Below are 20,980 nucleotides of genomic sequence, written 5' to 3' on the forward strand. Positions count from 1 at the left end.
CCTTTGAAAGGAGTAAGTAGGCTTCAGTGCTACTGGGAGTGTAGTCTCTGGTTGTCTAACCATTTGTGACCAATTTGCATCAGAATGTGAATCAGTTTACAGTAAGCACACATTTCAGTTCATCTGACTTATTTATTTTTGGTAGGGAGGCTTTTTCATAGAAGGGAGCAGTATTTGAATTTATATTCTGGCACAGACTCCTGATCTTATTGTGGATGGATACTTTGAGTACCTCTGGTTTACTCAAAGGCCACAGGACACACACTCTGTATTTTCTTCCTCTAGGCATTAAAACTGCTTCTTGTTTTGTTTTTATTGATAATTGCAATTTTACCCTAGGGAGCATATGTCTCCTGGGGTTGCATTATCCATCTGTAATGGAAAAATTTGTTTTAAAATTATGTGATTTTTTAAAAGTCATTTTTGTTTCTTCTTTTGAAAGATTCCTTTTTAAAAGCAATTACTTCTTTTATTAACAAAGCAATGCATGATCATGATAAAATAAAAGTTTCAGCATTTTCATTAAAGTTTAAGCACAGGATAATACAATATGAAAAGTAAAAATTCCTTTATTTATTTCTCAAACTCCTTAGTATTTATCTCTCAAACTCCTCTGATGTAACCAAGGAAAGTATTTTCACTTAAAAAATTATTTATTTTTCAATGGAAATAGCCTTAGTTAAACCCTTTAACTACAGTTATGCCGTTATGTTCCTCACTCAAGGTGGAAAATGTGAACTTTTGTATTGTATGTCACTGGAATTCTGTCATAGTGACCTTTTCAAGAACCAAAGCACTGAGTAGATTTGGCCTTTATGCTGTTGCCACAGGATGGGAATTTAGTTTTAATGTCAGTTTTTAATCAAATTATAGGATATATACTAACAAGATGAATATCATTTTTGGTGGTAAAATATTTAAACCATTCATATTATTGTAAAATATTGGGATCGAGGACCTGTATTCACATTTCTGTTTAAAATTTTGTCATGGTTGGACCTGAACATCAACAAACAATTTTAGCTGATTTTTTTCCTCTTCTCTTTTAAAAGATGACGAAGTTCATTTCGAGGGGAAAAAAAGACAAACAAGCTCTGATGTTTCCTTTAATAATTTTTAAAAATTGTATGTGTTTTTAAAACACACTATTTCTGCTTTTTGTTAGTTTTCTCAATAGAAAAGATGCATTTTGCTCTTCAGATATATTTTTTAAGTTGATAACCTTGGCTTGGGTGGCTCCAGGGGAACACCAGCTTTAAACGTGTAAGCATAACCATAGAGACTACCAAAGTCAGAATGTACAATGTTGCTCCCATAGGTTTGGAACAAAAGGATTGTACTTTCTCAGAGTTTATCACTTCTTAGCATGGAACAGTATAAAACAACTTAATGCAAAGTGTTGCCAAGGATTTGAATCATGAGAACCTAAAGAAACAAGGGAAAAAATATCTACATTCTATACCTGTGTACGATACAGTGCGGGTCACCTATCCTTTGACAGCTTCTACCTTCATAATTTATGCAACCATAAACGGGAATGTGCTATTTAACTTTATTTAACTTATAGCCTTTATATTCAAAGGCATAACCCTGTAGAATTCTCTCTTGGCTCTCAGATATGCTTCACTAAAAGAAGTGCCAAGGTTTTAAGAGAAATATCATTTTATGTTAGAAAAGTGGGATTTTAAATGTAACTTATCCTACATACTGAGTATGTGATCTTAGGCAAGTTATTTCACTTTTGAGTGCTTCAATTTTCTTCACAATAAAATGTTTGGGTTGGAATGCCCATCACATTTATTGTAAAAATGAGCTTGAATTATGGTGGAAAGCAAAAAAAATAAAAAAAAATAATAAAAAAATATATATATGATGCCTGTTCCATAGGAGATGCTTAGCAAGTGTTCACTCTTCTAACTCCCCTCCTGTGATTTTGAATTTGAAACATTTCAGAGATAAGCTCAGATACTAAAGAGAGAAGTCCTGTTCCATCAATATGGATCTACCAGACATTGGAGACAAATACCTCAAATGTGAAGAAGCCAAGAGTTTCAAAAACCATGATTATATTTTAATAATTAATGTTGGTGATGAACATGTTATTTCAATCTTCTCAGTGTATCTCTGTGACTGGAAATAGTACCTCATTTGAAGATAACACTTGAAGTCTAAATTTGAGGTATATTGTAAATGAGAATTCTAGCCTAAATGACCCTCTTGCTTGCTCTATGGTAGGCCTTGATCACAAAGATCCTTTGTTAGTCTTCAGAGGTTGACTTTTACAAAACAGCTTTATTGAAGTATAATTTATATAATAAAATTCACCTATTTGAGGTGTACAATCCAATGATTTTTTAGTAAATTTACGGGACCATCATTACAATCCATTACTCCCCAGACATCCTTTGTACCTGTTTGCAGTCAGTCCTTGCTCCTGGCCCTAGCCCCAGGATAACATTAATCTACTTTCTGTCTTTTTTTATTTGCTTTTTTCACAGGACGGTTTTTCTGGAGACTTGAGTCACTCTGATTTACGCAAGTGTTGAAATAAGCACAAGATCAGATTCCTTAGTATACTGACACTGTTGTTGCTGCTGGCTTCTCAGTGATGGCAAACAACTTCTTGGCTGCTCCTCTGAAAACTCTAAGTCCTCTTGGAGAGAAATGGGACCAGAGGCAACTAGCTGGGGTACTATTTCAGTCAGGGTCCAGTCAGAAAACAGAAGCCACTCCAGTTATTTTAACAGAGAGAATTTAATACGAACAATTATTAGAGGTTGTTAAAGAATTGAAAAGGCAAACCAAGCACTAAGATACCACAGAAAGGGGCAAGAGCAGGAATCAGTTACCAGCTTTTGGGTTGGGTAATAAAGGAAAATATTGGAGTTATTAAAAATTACAAGTTGAAGATGGGTCTTTCTGGGGCTCAAATGCAAGCCTCTGAGGAGAAGGTGGCAGACAGCTAACCTTGTGTTCGAAAAACTGCAAACTGGATTCAACTGCATTCAACTTCCGCTCTGGGAACAACCGCTACTTCTGAGGTTCAAAAGTGTTGCTAGGATGATGCTGACAGTAATAGAAAATCAAAAGGAAGCAGGAAGACAGTTTTCTTCTTTCTTTTCTAGGTTTTCAGTCTTCCTCTGGTACCTCCTGTTGGCAGAGTTTAACAGAGAGCAGAAAACAAAGCAGAAAGATGGTTCACAGAGTCCCACCCTAGCATCGCAAAGCTGATTTAGAAGAATGATTTGAAACTGAGATCAACAATTTAGTAAGTGACGTAAGGTTCTAAAATCCAGATCTGTCTGATTTTAAAGTTCATGTTCTAAACCACTACTGCATACTACTAATTTTATGTTTATATTCTACCTCTCACTTATTGAGTTCCAAACATCTGTACATTTCAAAAGTTGAATCCTTCAGTTTTCTATAAACTCAGGCATTGAGAATCAGAAAATACTATTTTCACCCTTTGGAGGCTCATCCTTTGTTTCGTAGATTTCTTCCTTAGATTTCCATCTAAAAACGCCAACTTGTAATCACACTTTTTAACCTGAGTTCGAAATCTCCTCGATAGTCCAAGTTTCTACAACTTCTTCTAGGCTGTCCTTGACAACTGAAAGGAACAGTACACAGCACCTCCTTGTAAAAACACCTACCAACTCAAAGGCATTGAGTGAGCGAGTTTGGATGATGTATCCTTGTGTATGTGGCACAGGAAAGATTGTTCCTCTTTAACAAAGTATCTTTTGCAAGGGAAGATAAAACATAGATCATCTATCTCTAGGCTGTTTGGGAATTTCATTTTCTTGTAAACTCTAAGTAAAGTGAACTAAATTTTTCCTGCCATTACTTTTCCTCACACTCCACATGTTTTCTAGATACTAACCTCCTTTATGATGCATCTTCCTGTGCATTATCTTAATGCCGAGCAGAGTGATCAGTAAATATTTATCGAATAAATATATACATGAGTAAATTATCTTCCTTTCTGTCAATTTGAAAAATAGTTTTATTTTCCCCAGAAATAACTTACCTTTCTGTTAATCTTGCTGGGAATATTAGAACACAAAAATCAAAATCTAAGGGGGTGTGTGTGTGTGTGTGTGTGTGTGTGTGTGTGTGTTTTAGAGAGTATGGTAAGTAGTCTAGTCTTGTTTCATTTATTTTATATAGTCCATTTTGTAACTTTATTATTGGTTTGAAAAGTCAATGACCAACACTTTGACTTGAAACGATTGATTGGGAGGTACAACTCAACAACAAAAAGGCAAACAATTTAGAAAATGGGCAAAGGACTTGAATAGACATTACTCCAAAGAAGATATACCAATAGCAAATAACTGCATGAAAAGATGCTTAGTGTCATTAGTCATCAAGGAAACGCAAATTAAAACCACAATGAGATAACATTTTACACCTTCTAGGATAGCTATAATTTAAAAAACAAAGAAAAATAACAAATGTTGGTGAGGATGTTGAGAAATTTGAACCTTGTGAATTTTTGGGAGAAATATAAAATGGTACAGCTGTAGAAAATAGTTTGGCAATTCCTCAGAATATTAAACATAGAATTACCATATGACTCAGCAATTCCACATCTAGGTATATATTCAAGATAATCAATGTCAAACAAAAACTTCTACATGAATGTCCACAGTAGCATTATTCATAGTATCCAAAAAGTGGTAACAACATGAATGTCCAGCAACTGATGAATGGATAAACAAACATGGTATATACAAACAATGGAATACTATTTAGTCACAAAAAGGTAATGATACATGGATGTACTTGTAAACATTGTGCTAAATGAAAGAAGCCAGACACAAAAGCTATATCTTATATGATTCTATTTATATGAAATGTCCAGTATTGGCAACAGCATAGAGACAGAAAGCAGATTAGTGGTTGCTAGGGCCTGAGAGACGGGGGAGAGCAATGGGGAGTAATGCTTAATGGGTACAGGGTTTTTTGGGGAGGTAATAAAAATATTTTGGAATTAGACAGTGGTGATGAGTACTCTACACTGTGAATATACTAAATGTCCTTGATTGTACCACTTAAAAATGGTTAAAATGGTGAATTTTGTGTTATATAAATTTTACCTCAATAAAAAACCAAATGATTAACAGGGGGCACAGTCAGATAAAACAGATATTTAAACCAAATAAGAGGGGGTAATGTGAGGAATGGAAGAGTAAGACAAGAACCTAATTGATTATAAAACAGAAAGTGAAACTAAATTTCTTTAGCAGTCCTTTCCAAAAGCTTCAAATAAGAAAACTTTTATTAAAAATGAAAATCCACAAAGACAAAAAGAAAAAGATTTACTATATATTATAAAACAACAATATCAAAAGGCTATTAAAGGGAATCTGCTTTTTTTGAGATTAAATAAGCCACTCTATCCTGGTATTGTGATTTGTGTCATCAACGAACCTTCCTTTGTTAAGTGTTTTTCTCCTTTTAATAATTTCATGATCTTATTCACACAGATTCACAAGTGAGAATTAAAGTGACACTGATTTAAATGTGCACATTGAAGACATAGAGCATATTCCAATCTAATTTACCTCCCTAGAGGAGACCAAGGTGTAATTAGAGAAGGACATGATTAAATAAGACTAAATGTTTCAATTTTCTGCATTTACTTACAAATCTATTTTCTGTATATTTCTGTTTAGTCCTGAGTAAATATGGGACACGGAAGGCTAAAAGGAACTATCTGCCTGATGTTTCCAGTGTGACTGTGGTTAATGGTCTAACGAGAGGTGGAGTGTGTGTCTTCCTAAATCTTTTCTCCAGGACTGGGAGGCCATTTGCACAGTAGCAACAACTCAGTGACCTTCTGAAATTGGATGATACTGAAGTGCAAGAGTGTGGGCATAATGGTCATGGGTCTGGCCGCATCAGTTCCTAGAAGAGTGGAAGTGAGGCTGATATTCAGCTGGTTTGCCCAGGACAGTCATTCGTGTTATTAAAATACTGATTGGCAAATATGTGATGACCTCAGTTTCTCCCCTGTCCTGTGACCCTCCTCACAATCCAGAAACTAAAGCGTTAATGCAAGGCATAGCAGGGAGGCTGTAGGGCTCTGAGTTAGTGCCCTGGCCAGTGCTATTTCTGATGGCTTGCTGCCTGAGTAGTACCACTTGCTAAATGAATTAAATATCATCTCTGGATAGGATCCCCCAGGATTGAATCTTTAAGACCTGTGTCTCCCATCCTAACCCTGAGTTTATGTATTCCCAAATTAGGAAGTCCATCCATCATTTGTGTCATTCCACCCAACCACCCTAGTATTTAGGATATCAAGTTTTGACCTCTAATCTAAGCAGAGAGTTTGTAAGTCTCTTATGGTTTTACAGTTTTTACATCAAGATTGGTTTACTCTATGCCACCTAGCATTTCCATTTTCCCTTACCAGTAGGCTGAGGACAAAGGGGAGTAGATCGAAGAACATCACTTTAAAATTTTTACCCTCTTATCTCTGTCACCAGCCATGACCAGGCAAAGATTCAAGGACAATGTATCTTATCAGCATTAAAAAAGTCCTTTCAGTTCTCTTTGATTCATGACTTCACATTTCAAATAACCCTCATATATTAATTAAAACTTCAGACATATGGTACCACCTCAATGGTTTTTCTGTGGTTTTATTTTCTAAGAAATATTTAGTTATTTCTTCACTGATCAGACCTTCACTTTCAATATTTCTATTTAGTTATTTAGCCATCAGTTAAAATCCTGTGTGGAAAATGAATAAACAAACAAATAGTAGCTGGAAGCGGTTATAATTTCTTTTCTAGTTCAGTTTTTTTCTTTTTTTTAACTATAATAATTAGTTTGGTCCTTTACTAGTCAATAGTAAATATGGCATTAGAGGACACTCATCTTATTGTGGGCTGGAATTATCTCTTTTTCCCCCGAAGCAGTGAAAAAACCATTTTGGGCTGTAGGAGGCAGTTATGGGAAAGTGGAGTCATTTGGAAGGGGCGTAGGACTGGGTGAGGACGGGGATAGATAGTTTAGTTCCAGCTTCCACCAAATTGTCATACTTCCAGATCACTGGAAACAAAAACATGGAGAAAGCCAAATTCTTGAGCTCAAGCAGTCCTTGCTTAGGATTTTGAAAAAAATGGAACAAAGAAAAAAAACTATTCCTTTTCTCCCATCTTTTGTTAGTCCAGACGTATGTCAATTGGTTAATTATTTTATAGTTCTTAAGTATTTCAAGAGAATTTGCTTATCCTTCTCAAAAATATTGAACAAAAGGGAAGTCTTAATGCCAAATAATTTCTATTTTTTTCTCTCCATTCTAGAGAAGATTTTAATTAATACTCAAATTATGGTGGAAACTGCCCAGTATCTATTATCCCTCTTTTCCTTAATAAAAGATTACAGATTTAAACTGGAACATTGCTTTCCATCTAAAAGACTAACCTTCCTTTGTCATTATGTGTGACCTAGCTTTGACTAATCAGTGTAATTAAAAGTATTGTGTGGAACATAAAAAAAAAAAAAAAAAAAAAGGAATGTGCCTTTCTTGTCTCTTCTCTTCCTTCTGTCCTTCTGCTCCCTGAAATGATGTGGTGACAGGAGCTCTAACAGCCATCTTGACCTGAGGATAAGGGCCAGAAATTAGGGATAGCAGAGGAGAGTGTCGAAGTGGTCCCTGACCACTCTGTGGAAACATGATACCACCCCCAGGTTTGACTCCCTCCAGACTTTTTTAAAAATGTGAGTGAAAAATGAAATTCTGTCTTGTTTAAGCCACCCATATTTTGGATTTCTTTGTTACTCGGAGCCAAAATAATTCTAATTCAACTTTAAATATTACTTCTACCTTGAAGATCTAGGCTTTTATTATGTCTTTCTATTGCTCACTAGCATTACATCTTTATTTATTTAATAAGTACTCATTGAATGTCTACTATATACCAGGCATTGTATTAGGTACTATATATCCAGTGGTTAACAAAATAAACATAGTCTCTACCATGTAGAGCTTACAGTCTTTTGGAGGAGACAGACAATAAAATGTGAAAAATAATCTTTTGTTTTCTACTTTTATAACTTCTTTTCTCTCTTAACTACATTGAATTATTCTTTATCAATCTGTGTCTTACAGTCGGAGGAAAGGGCCATACAACGTCATTTCTTGAGCTATAAACACGTTGGCACATATGATTTTCAAAATAATAACTTTTCTAACGTGGCTACTTTTTTTCACATAAGATTTTCACATAGAAAATCCTATATGAAATACCAGTTTTGGCAACCAGTAGGTCTCCAATTTGAGAACTGTCTTCCCTATATAATGTGTGCATATGTGCACATATATAAGTTCTGGTTTCTTTGCTGCCTTTATAATTTAACAAATGCTAGGATTGTTTTGTTGTTTTGGTTTTTCACCCTTCTTCTGTTAAAACCCATATTTGTTCTTTAAATGCTTTTAAAAATGGCCCTCAACCATTTTGTAGCTTTTCTAATTAGGTATTACCTAACCTATAGGTTATTGGAATGATGGCCTAAGACTACTCTCTCACTCGAGGTATCAGTTAGGACCACTGCAGAAGCTGTGAGCCTTGTCCTTTTTTTTGACTCTGTTGGCTGTGTGGGTCTTCAGAGCCATGGGAGATTCACACTTTGATTTGTCCCCTTGTTTTCTCTCACTGATGTTGTAATTTTGGATGTGTAGAGGCACCTTTCCCATAACTCCTCATGCTTTTGGTTTACTCATTTCTTCACTTTCAATCTTTCAATCTTTCTTCATTCAAGCCCTCCTCTATTACGTTATATCTCCTATTTTGCTGGTCATGCCTATGATTGTAATGATTTTCATCTGGGCTTGACAATAGCCCAGGTGTCAAAGGCATGGTTTCCTTTGACCAAATTCTTGGGCTATCTGACCCCCAAAAGAATGGTACTTTAATAGGCACTAGATCTTTGTGTGATATTTTTCATTCAGTCAAAGAGGTTTTGTCATTATATCCTTATTTTTGGACCCTTGGCTTTAGTAATTCTTTTATCACACTTAGGACTGTTTCAGGGACTCAACTGTTGCTCAGTGAGTAAAATCCAAGGACTATTTTTTTTTTTTTCCAAAGAGCAAGTTGCAAGAGGTAAGAAGAAATATTTTGGCTATGAAAGCAACCTGAGAGAGAACATTTAGAGCTTATTTTAAAGGCAGGAAATGGTTTATTGACTTCAAAAAGCTTAGTCCCTGCTGAAACAATATGAAAGAAGCAATAGCACTAGGTCCATTAAATTCAAGAAACAATAAATTTCAGTTATTGGCACAAACATTAAGTATCTTGATATGTAGAGCCACAGTCTGAAAATATTGCTAAATTTGGGTTCATCATGACAAGATATTGAGAAATCCATGAAATTTATGACATGCTAGGGCAATGTGATGTGTCACTTAATTGATGAAAAATCCATCCTACTTCAATCATGTTATGAAAACTGCTAGCAAAGAAAAAAAGTGCAAAATTCAGGAAAGATGGGTGGAAACTTTGAAGGCAAATACTGATTAGACTGTAGCAATTCTTTCAAAATATTAGCCCCTTCCCTTAAAGTGGTGGAAGTTTTTACATTATTCAGTTTATAGAAGGAGCCTTATGGTCATCCAAAATAGAAAACCTAGGGTTGCCTTTATTTAAGCAGTTCTCTATGTACACACATCTCAATTCTTTCAGTCCTTAAAAGAGTATAAATAAACAGAAGAGGAACCAGTGGTTATGAAAAAGTTTTTTTGAATCAGATTTACCTAATAAATGATACAGATGGTTTATAAATCTGGATATTTGTTCTAGTGTATATACCATATTTTCTTTTTAATGATGGTATTAGATGCTCTCCAGGATTTCACTTTCTTTCATCTCTCAAATACTATCTCTCCTTTGTTCTTTTCTCCTCGTTATGGGTCATATGTTCCTGCTTCCATACATGCTTAAGTCATTTTACATTGGGTACCAGATATTATGAATTTTACCTCGCTGAGTGCTGGATAATTTTGTATTCTTATAAATATTGTTGAGCTTGTTTATGGTATACAGTGAAGTTACTTGGAAATGGTTTGATCATTTTGGGTATGGTGGGACCAGAGTAGCCTTTAGACTAGAGCTATTTTCTGCCATTACTAGGCATTACTTTTCTGAATATTCTACTCATGCCCATTAATTTTGAAGATTTTCTACTTTGACACATTTAAACAGAATGATTTATAGTCCTGTATGAGCACCCTAAATTGTTCCCTCTGATCCCTTTAGGTGATTTTTTTCCCACGGCCCCAAGTAGTTTTTTTCACTTGTAAAAACTCAACTAAAAACTTAAGGGGGAGCGAGGTCTACGGCCATGCCACTCTGAATGTGCCCAATCCTGACTGATCTTGGAAGCTAAGCAGGGTTGGGCCTGGTTAGTACTTGAATGTGAGACCACCTAGGAATACTGGGTGCTGCAGGCATAAAAAACCCCAACAAAACAAAACAAAACAAAACAAAAATCTTAAGGCGGGCCATTTATAGATCTTTGGGGTTCTTTCTCTATCTAGCTCTCTCTTCTCTGGCATTCTGCCCTGTAAACACTGACTTTTGTGACCTTTCCAGACAACAGAGTTTTCTCTCCTCAAATCTGCTGGAGAAGTTCATTGAGAGCACATGAGTGCCGCTTGACCTGAAAGCTGAACCCAGGCAATCAGAGGTTCCTTGCCTCCTTCTCTGTCCTTGGAATGTACATTCTGCCCACTGTTCCTGTAAAAGGATCACTTCAAGAACATAGTCTTAAGAAAGCAATGTGTTGTGAGACCATCTGGATGGTATACATGATTGAACCGCATTAAGGTCTCTACATAAACTCTAAGATTCTGTTGGGTGGTGGGAGATCTATTTGTCTTGTGGCTTACCAAGACAAAACTATATGTAAGTTCCCTTGCTTATTAAACCTGCAACCTACCAATCTGGGGTGGCCTGCCTCTTTGTTTGGTCTCTTCTTATTCTCTGTGTATAGGGGCCAGTTTTGAATTTCACTTGAGGAACTCCAGGGGTTGCAATCTAACAAACTCAGGGAGAACATCAGTACTTCCTGGCTTCTCCCTTCTTGTACTGCAGCCTGAAAACTCTCTCATGGCAATAAAGTGGGTCACTCACAGGCCTCATCTTGTTTCTCTATCTCAGGAGTCACTGTCCCATGCTGCCTGAAGTCCAATGGCTGAAAACCATATTTTGTCTGTTTTCTTTTTTTGTAGTTGTTTCAAGTGGAAAGGTAAATCCAATCACTGTGACTGTCTTGTCCAGAAGCAGAAGACCTATTGCTTGATGTATCATAGCAGTTAAGTTCCCTGAGCAAGGTCTCTAACGAAACAGGGATCTTGCCTCAGGGTCCTTGTGTCTAAGAAGGAAGATTAAAGATGTATAAACTCATCCAGTATACATTTAACTCTTATTCATGCAAATATTGCCATACTGGTTTCATCTCCTCAGTCGGTCATGGTTGCAGATTGTATCTCCCAACTTTGTTCCTTGGTTCATTAGTTAATTCATCTATGAATCCATCTATCCATCCATCTATCCATCCACTATTGACTAAATTCCTTTTACATAATAGGAGTCACTTAATTATTGGAGAACAGGAGAAAATAAGACAGACTCAATAAATTCCTTCTGAAAGCCTATGTTCTGGTTGGGAAAATTAGCTAATAATGATCCATATGGTTAATTGTGATAGATTTTATGGAGGAAAAGCAAAGGATGCACATTTAAGTGGGGATCTAACCTGATCTGAAGAATTAGGAAGGTTTTTCTGTGGAGACGACATATAAGCTGGGACTTGTAAAGAAGTGATTATAAGAGAAGGCTGTTTTTTCTCTAAATAGAAATTGCACTATCCCCAAAATATTTTCTTGAGTGTTTAAGAGAAACTCTAGTGTCTGATAATGAAAACACTTCTGATTTATTATCTGAGAAAACTAACCTCAATTTCAAAGAAAGACAGTAAAATGGAAAACACACATCAAAACTTTACTAGCATTTAGACGATTAGAAATTAGTGGTTAAAACGTTAATAGAGATTCATTTTGGATTGTTCTGGGTGATTTTTCTTTTTCTACACTTCTATTTTTTCCAATTTTTCTGACAGGAACCTGCATTGTTTTTATAGTTAGGAAAAAAGCAAAGGAGGAAGAGAAAAGGGAAAACTATGGAGTATAGTATAGGTGCTATTCTTTAATATAGGTATATATCATGAACTGATCCATAAGTACCACATTGTGACATATACAATGTGGCAAAATGTCAATGTTTCCAGACACTCTCAAGCTGAATTTTACCAAGCTTTTGGAAAACAAGTTCAAAGGAGATTTTGTCTTCAAGTTCTATAAAGCTCGAAGCTTCTCTTTGACGCCAATCTTGAAGGGCTTGGTAAGCTGATAAGCAAGCCTGTTCATGCATACCTGTCTTCTTCACACTGGTGTAGTTTCTTGGCATGTGGAAATCATGGCAGCTCTAATCCCAAGAGAATTGTGTGGTGATGTCAAAGGGAAGGAAACTGCGGGAAATTTCTGTGTATGCTACTATTTTTAGGCAAAACTCTTTTCACAGTCAGAAGCATGACTTTTCTAAGTTTGGAGATTTTACGTGTACTTTTTTAGAGCTCTGCATGCAGACCTCCTGTGTGTCCAACTAGAGGAATATGGGACCAATTTGGAGTTTTGAACTATTTATTTATTATGTTTGTGCAAGAAGTAATGAGTTTCTTGGATCCTTTTAACTTAGTTTTTAATCTTGTTAATGTTAGTCGCATTCGTAGAATAAAGCATTTGAAATTCATTGAGAACTTCATTGGACTTAGCTGGAATTACTCAGGTAAGGAAGGGTTTTCTAAGTTCATGCATCTGAGCACATGAGCAGTACTTGAATATTTTTAGATTTTGGTGGCTGTAATGATATAAAGGACCACAACTTAAATGAAAGCTCAGAAGGCTATAGGAAAGGGTAGAAGATTACTCATCCTTACCTAAAATTATTACCATCAATTTTTATAGATTTATAAAAGCTTTTATTTGATATCAAGTGACTATTTTTAGAAAGATTACTGTCTATGAAAAAATAGAATCCATAGGATTTAAAAATTTGAGGTACAATTTACATAATATAAAATTAACTATTTTTAAGTGTGTGATTCAGTGGCTGTGTAATCATCACCTCTGCCTAGTTTTAAAACATTTTCATTACCCCAAAAAGAAATTCTGTATCCAGTAAAGGAGTCAGTCCTTCATCTTCCGTCCTTCATATTAACCTATAATCTGTCTCTATGGATTTCGCTATTCTGGATATTTTTATAAATGGAGTCATACAATATGTGACCTCGTGTATATATAGCTATTTTCACTTAGCGTGTTTTTGAGGTTCATTCATATTGTAGCATGTATCAGTACTTTATTCTTTTTATGACTGAAAAATATTCCCTTGTATGGGTATAATCACATTGCATTTATCCATTTATCAGTTGGATAGTTTCCACCTCTGGCAATTGTGAATATTGCTACTTTGAACATTAATGTACTTGTTTTCGTTTGAGTACTGTTTTCAGTTCTTTGGGGTATATACCTAGGAATAGAATCTCCGGGTCATGTGATGATTAGTTGTATGTTTAACTTTTTGAGGAAGAGCAAACTGTTTTCCACGTGGCTGCTCCATTTATATTCCTACCAGCAGAACCCATTGGTTAGACTTTAAATGTTCCTTGTTTAGCCAGATATTTGAAAATTTCTCTACCAATAATAGCATTGTTTGACTGAATTGTTTAATCCTAAATAATAGTCATTGAACACATGCATCACAGGAAAAGAAAGGCACAGCCTTAAGGAAACTCTTTAACTATGCCGACTTCATTGCAGAGCACCTAGAGCAGGGACATGTCTTAGGGAACACCCACTCATTCTGCACATGAGGAAACAGGGTCCCTAAAGGAGAAATAACTTGGGAGATTAAAATAAAAGGTTACTCAACCAGTTGGTTATTGGTAGAGTTAAGGCTCAGACTGTGGTCTTGCAACTCTGCACCCATTATTCTTTTCCTTATACTATGCACTAACTCATTCTTTTTATCTATTTTATTTATTTTTTTATTCGTTTACTTTTTGTTTTTTGGTGAGCCCAATTCTCAGATTATGGTTTTCTTCTTTTGTTCAGAAATCTTCTTAGGAAAGTGATGGATATATCATCTAATCAGGGCCAGCTTTGTTTATCCATTTATTTCTTACTAATTTACTCTACAAATACTTAAGGAATGCTAATATGTACCAAGACTGTGTTGAGAGCTAAAGATACAGTAATAAACAAGCAGTCGCGGGACTGTCTAGAGCTAATAGTCCAGTAGTAAAGATGATCACTTGACAAACAGTTGCACAAAGAACGAGCTATAATTGGGCTAAGTGCTGTAAAGGAGAGGTACACAGTGCTGTGAGACTTTATAGCAAGGAGACCTGTACTATTTCAATGGTTGAGTGTGTCAGAAAAAGCACTTAGGTTTATAAAACCTAATGTGGTTTGATTTCAAGGTCACCTGGAAGACTCTCTTAAGCTTCAGAATTCTTCCTCCGTCTGCTCATTTATGTCAGGATTTAAAGATTTGATGTGCCAGTTCTATTTTTTCTAATGTACATTTAAACTTTAAAAATCTATTACAATTTAAAAATTTATTTGTAGACTCCCTAACATGACCTTATTTGCCACCATTGGTCCACCTACCAGCCTCTGAACACTGTTGATGGCTTTTCTGTCATTTTGAATCCATAAAAATAGAGCATTCCAACTCAGAACAGAAGAATGTCATTTACATAGTAGCAGGAAAGGAAAAGACAATGATGCAAGAGAGGGGAGAGAAGTGGGAAAGATGTGGGTGACTGAGTAAATAGAAGTGATGCAACATGATAGGAGGGGAAGACACAAGGAACAAGAATGGCCTCAGATAGAAATAAACTGGTCCTTGGGAAAGCTGGGTTCTGAGGATGTGTGACTTTTCTCTCTTAGCAGAGAAGGAAATATATTCCCTCCTTTTTCTTTTTGTTTCATTTATTTCATTCATCAATAATTTGGATACAAGTAATATCCCATGGAAGGAGAGGCTGTCACCCTGAATAAAGTTCAGCTCTTCCCTGATAGGGGAAAGTGAGCTTAGTTGTTATTTTAAAGTTTGAAATTGCTTTTCTTTTTGTCAAGAGATGGAGATCTGAGTTCCTCTTTGGGGCATATTACTCCTTTGATATGTTTTACATATTTGTAAAAGTACTTGCTTAAAATTATGCGGTAGATTTTTTTTACACTGAGAAGCATAGTATTTTGTCTAGAAATACAAATGGCTGTTTATGGTTGAGCCAGCATTTCTTGAAAGCTTTGTTGGCTTTTATTTTCCTGGTGGAGAATGGGAGAGGGGTTAGGAAAATGATTTTTTTCTATATGTAAATTTTATATTTAGAATAATTTGTGTCTCTGAACTATTTTTGTGGAAAATTCCACATTTCTGTTAGTACTTACTGGCAGAAAATGTGAAACTACTGAGACTCAAGGGTTTATCTTTTACCTACCAGTGGAAGAAAGACCATGAAGAAATTGGACTTAGCCTGACACGATTCAAACTTAATGTCTGTATTAGTTTTCTACAGCTGTTGTAATAAAGTACCACAGACCGGGTGGCTTAAAAAACAGGAATTTATGTTCTCACAGTTCCGGAGACTACAAGTTTGAGATGGAGGTGTCACCAGGGTTGATTCCTTCTGAAGGCCTTGAAAGAAGGATCTGTTCCAGACCTCTCTTGGTTTGTAGGAGGCTGTCTCCTCTCCATGTCTTCACATCATCTTTCCTCTGTATGCATCTATATCCAAATTTCCTCCTTTTGTAAGGACACTAATCATATTGGATTAAGACACACCCTAATGATGATGTTTGAACTTAAGTACCTCTTTAAAGACCCTATCTCCAAATAGAGCCACATTCTGAGGTACTGGGCCATTAGAACTTCAACATATAAATATTTTTTAACATATTAATAACGATTCAGCCCATAACAAAGTCCTACACATTATTTCACATGTAATAATAACCTGGAATTTACTGAGATTTCAGGGCATATTATTTTGGGGTCGTAGGTTAAGGCTAGGATCAGTTTTCTCATGTAGTTAGTTCTATTATTCTGGAATTGACTAATCCAGAGACAGAAAAGAAAATTGAGAAGTTAGGCCAACAGCTGGAGGGAGGGAAATCTCATTTTCCTCTGAGCTTTAGGGCAGACGGACCTGGACTTTGGTTGTAGGGAAGTATGGAACACATAGTGGTGAGGAAGAGGTGAAGTCTGCCTTTTGGAAGCAGGCTGGGAGCAAGGCAGGGTGACACTCTAGATGACACCTTTGGGAATAAGCGTGGGGCCTATGGGTTTTAGAGTATGACATCTAGTAGTAAGAATCCATTGCTAAGTGTAATGTTATTTCCTTCTCTTATGCCTAAACTTTGAATGCTATAGAGAATCAAAGGATGATTCTCTGTGAGACTTAGGCTTGAGTGAAATAGACAAACACAACTTCTCAAACCTCCAGTGTGGTCCTAGAGCTACAGCCAATCATGTCCAAGGGCCATAGCCTGGGTACCTGATGAAAAACTGAAGGAATGGCAGCTGTATGTATTTTGGGCTGAAATGTGGCAGATGGAGGTACTAAGCCTTTGTAATTTGGGTGTCAATATAAATATGACCTCATTTTATTGTCATTAACAGTGAGGCTTTGATAATGTCCAGAGAGCAGTCTTTTTAAAATCAGATGTGTCAGTTAAGAATCCTTTATTGGCTGTTCATCTATATGAAGGCAACAAAATGTTTGGGTAAAATGTAAGTTTTGTAACTAGACTTTTGCAAGTTTGAAAAATAGTTAAGTTAGTAGTCTTCTAATTTTGGATCTTTAAATAGCAATAAGGATCAAGCTTTAATACAGGTTAACTGTCCCAGTAATGCTTCTTGTTCTTTTCTGGTACAGGATCTCATATAAGAACATGTTTGCATTTAATTGTCATGTCTCATCAGTTTCCTTCAATTTTGAACAGTTCCTCATTCTTTTCCTGTCTCTCATGTCCTTACTATTTTTAAAGAATAAATATCTTTCATTTTATAGTATGACCCTTACTGTGGCTCTGCCTCATGTTTCCTTGTGAGTAGACTTTAGTGGAAGGTAGAATTTAGAAACTACCATCTAGGTATTCAAAGTGATCATTGCTACCAGAATGCTCCTGCATCTAGACTCTCTCACAGGATAGAGTTAGAAATGTATGTTTATATCTATTTATCTATATCATTATTCTATCATTATATCATTAACTATTCCTATATTTACCTGAACGTGTATACTAAAAAGCATATAAGTTCACACTGGGGCTTAAAACTTGAGTTTTTTCTAGCTTTCTTTTTCTCATGTTTGTAAAATACCTTCTCACACAGTGAGAAACCTGCCTTCTCATTATCCTCAATGTAGTTACTTATTCGCTCTGTCAATTAATTTATTTGCTCAATTTCCTCCTGCCCCTTCCACACCATGCTCTCTCATCACTCTGCTTCTTCAGATGCCAGCATTTCTGTCCTGGCATGGGAGGTGAAGGGAACATGAGATGGAAGGGAAATAAAGATAGAAAAGGCAGAGAATTTCTTTATTTTTAAAGTCGATTTGTGTTGACTTTTCTAATACTTGCTGCCTTGCACATGCTAAATGATGCCACTCATAATACATTAATGCATTTATTTGTTTACATGTCTGTCTCCTTTGATTATGAGCTGGGGAAAAAACTCATCTGTATATCTCTGTATCTCCAGTGGTTTCCACAGAGCCTGTCACATGATAGGTGTTTGGTAATTACATATGGTGCCAGTGACGTAAAAACAATTAAGACAATTGTTGTCCTCAAAGAGCTAGTAGAAATAACTAATACAATCCGATAATCTGTATAATAGGTACATATGGATAGTGCTATGGACATACAGGAAGAATGAATAAGTCTAAGTGGGACTTTGCCAATATAACCAGAAATTAGCGGTGTCTTCAGATAAATATTTATTTTTTTAAAAATATATTTATTTAATCTGTGTAGAAATTAACTGAGAATTAAAAATATTGAATAGTGGCATGTTCTGAGTGAGCACATTAGAATTAAAATTATAAGCTGAATGAATAGCTGAATAAAATCTCCGAAAATGAGACTGGTCAAATAGCACCTTCCTAGTAGCAAAGCCTATTTTAGTGGCACTTATTTAAGAACCTCAAATGAATTTAGTGTTTTCTAGCTGGAATAATGAGGACTGAGGTCGTTTCAACTACACCAACAACAATGGTAATAACTTGCATCTCCATGGTTCCTTTGCATAGAAAACCTTTGACAGTGAGTGCCAAGAGGGGAGGGAACGTGTCTGCTGTGTTCACCAGTGTGTCTTCGGCACCCAACTAAATACTGAATGAAAATTTCTTCCCATTTAGCTTTCACCCAGTCCTCTGAATGCAGCCGCTACACTCAGAATCAACAGATGCCTATTCTCTTTAAATAGAGCTAAGTACTTATGTGTCTAAATTAAACCACTTCCAGTTTGCCTGTTACCACCCTCAGTTTCTTGAACTGTCTTTTCCTGAATTTTAAGACTCCCTGTTCCCTGGCTCTACACATCTCCCTTTCTACAATTCACTTGATTCCCCTCCTTGTGGATGGAGCAATTTTTCTTATTCACCTACTCAGAAAATGACAGTAAAACTTCTCTTCAGGAAGCATTCTCTGGGCATCCCAGGACCAGGAAATGGACAGAAGGCAATGTTAGATAAAAGAGCCTTAGGTCACAGAGCATGTGGGTAGCAGAGCCTGAACTGGATCTCTCTGCTCCAGGGTTTCTCCAGGAGACCACAGTGAAAGGAAGCCCGAAAGGACAATTTTTACATATCTGTAGAGTTTTTGCAGAGTCTGGGACCAAAGTTATTTCAATTAACTCACATTTCTGTTCCTCTAACAACAGCCTCACATCACATACTTAAACTTTACAGTCAGCAAATAAATCAGTTTACTTGAGTCACTCCTTCTATCTTTATAACTTTAATAATATGGTAGATGGCAGTGATCAGGGCTAACAGCCAGCATGGAAAGAATCACTCTAAATAAAATATTAACTAATGCAGATCTGCTGTGTAAGTGGCTTGATGCATGGTAAATTGCATTTGCAGTTGGCCAAATAGAAAGTGATAGATGTTGGGTACAAGAATAATAAATACAAGGAACGATCAATTGAACTGAACTAAAGTGGTATGGGTTTGAAAGACGACTTAGAGTTATATCTTCCAAACATGGCTAAAAAAAAGGACTCAATTAAAAAGTAAATTGGAAAACTATAAAGTAGCTGACACCAATACAAGGTTAAGTTTATGGAAGTTATAAATGCTAAACAGTTTCCCTCCACGATTCCAATTTCTGCCCACTCTCTGATTCTTCTTGTGCATTCCATTTCTTTTTATGAGTATTATTACTCAACGGGAGAACAATCAGTTATATCAGAGCCATTCATTGTAAGGTTTGTGTCAATAATTTTTATTGAAATAGGACAAAAACAGAGGGGTTTGTGTCCACAAGCATGCATAAATAAGAAAGAAAAGCAAATTATTATGCTATCAGAGTACCAGGAGAAGTCTTTGAACTGAAGGGAAAAAAAGAAAAAACTCTCCCTGTGGAGAGAATAGAATGTGCTTCATTTCAATATCTATTACAATTATGAAAGAGCCAATGCGTTCCATGGCTTTGAACAGTCTTTGTGAACAGAGCTTTGTGTCAGGGCCAGGGTTATGATTTTCAGGCCCTGAGGCTGATAGTTCAGTGACTAAAAAAAGTCAGGCTTTGGGGATGGAGAGTAAAGTGAGGAGGGGTAAGAGGCAGGGCGCTCTATCCAGGGTGATCATAAGAAACCCGCCAGGAGTTTTTGTACCCTTTTGGAATCTGAACTCCTTGGGGCATGATGGGGAGGCAGATACTAAATTAACTATATTTCCAGTTCCAGAGCTTGAAAATCACAAATGTATAACTAATACCAGGCTTGGTGCCATGGAATGTTCTTACCGGAAGGACATAGAAACTGGGGGAAGGATGAGGTGGGAGATAAAAACCTCTCTGTCGTCATGCTTAAATGAATACCCTGCCACTAGAATGGAAGCTCTCCTGGACAGGGGCGTGTCTTCATAATTTTGAGTCTCCAGATATCCATGTATCCAGTGCTTGGTATACACTGGCACCTGGCGAGTCCTTTTTTTCTTTATCTGGTCACCTCTAAAAACACAAGTAGGTAATTTAACGTCAATCACAAATTTGTTGAGCTGGTTAGAACCTATTTTAAATATCCAGCAAGAGGGTTGGGATTAATAACCAGTAAGAGTAATATTGAGTAACTAATAATAATCATGGCTAGAAAGACCATCATTTGCCACATGCCCTTAAGCAAAGCACAGGGGGAACAGCAAGGGAGAAGGCCTAGACTCTGTCCACGTCGCTCCAGAGTCCTCGAGATGCTGTACTTTTGTCCCCTGCCCTGCCATCTCCCAAGGCTGTGGCCACTCCCTCCCGTCTCTTCTAGCAGAGAGACACAGGAGTTCAATTAGAAGAGCTTTTTAGTGAACTGTCATGGTGGTAAGTTGTTCTCCTTCGTAAGACTTTTGGTCTTGTTTGGGTGATATTCCAATTAGACAGCCCAGTATGTCAATCTCAATAAAGATAACCGTTTACATAAAAAAAATGTCAACTTGGAGCAAAAATATGTTTACAAGTTAATTTCTTTATCTGTTCACACACTCTTTGTTTATTACTAGGCATTTTTCTATCATCTTCTTTGTTCCTCTATTTTCTGTCCTACAAGTTTAGTGTTCTTGCTCTTGCTAACAGCTTTAATTTTTATTTCTTATAGTTAATTCTTTTCAACAAATG

General features: G+C 36.3%; 1 long non-coding RNA gene and 1 pseudogene across 1 annotated transcript in view; both read left to right on the top strand.

The window, feature by feature from the left end:
- Positions 1 to 20,980, top strand: part of LOC120617107 (uncharacterized) — a 44,573-nt gene that overhangs the window by 16,771 nt on the left and 6,822 nt on the right. Inside the window, exon 2 of the long non-coding RNA XR_005656772.1 lies at positions 3,126 to 3,268. This is a non-coding gene — a long non-coding RNA (uncharacterized LOC120617107). The remainder of the gene's footprint in view (positions 1 to 3,125; positions 3,269 to 20,980) is intronic.
- LOC120617179 (uncharacterized) lies at positions 10,353 to 10,471 on the top strand (annotated as a pseudogene).

Source organism: Pteropus medius, unplaced genomic scaffold, assembly GCF_902729225.1.
Source record: "Pteropus medius unplaced genomic scaffold, Ma_sr-lr_union100, whole genome shotgun sequence".
Lineage (NCBI taxonomy): Eukaryota > Metazoa > Chordata > Mammalia > Chiroptera > Pteropodidae > Pteropus > Pteropus medius.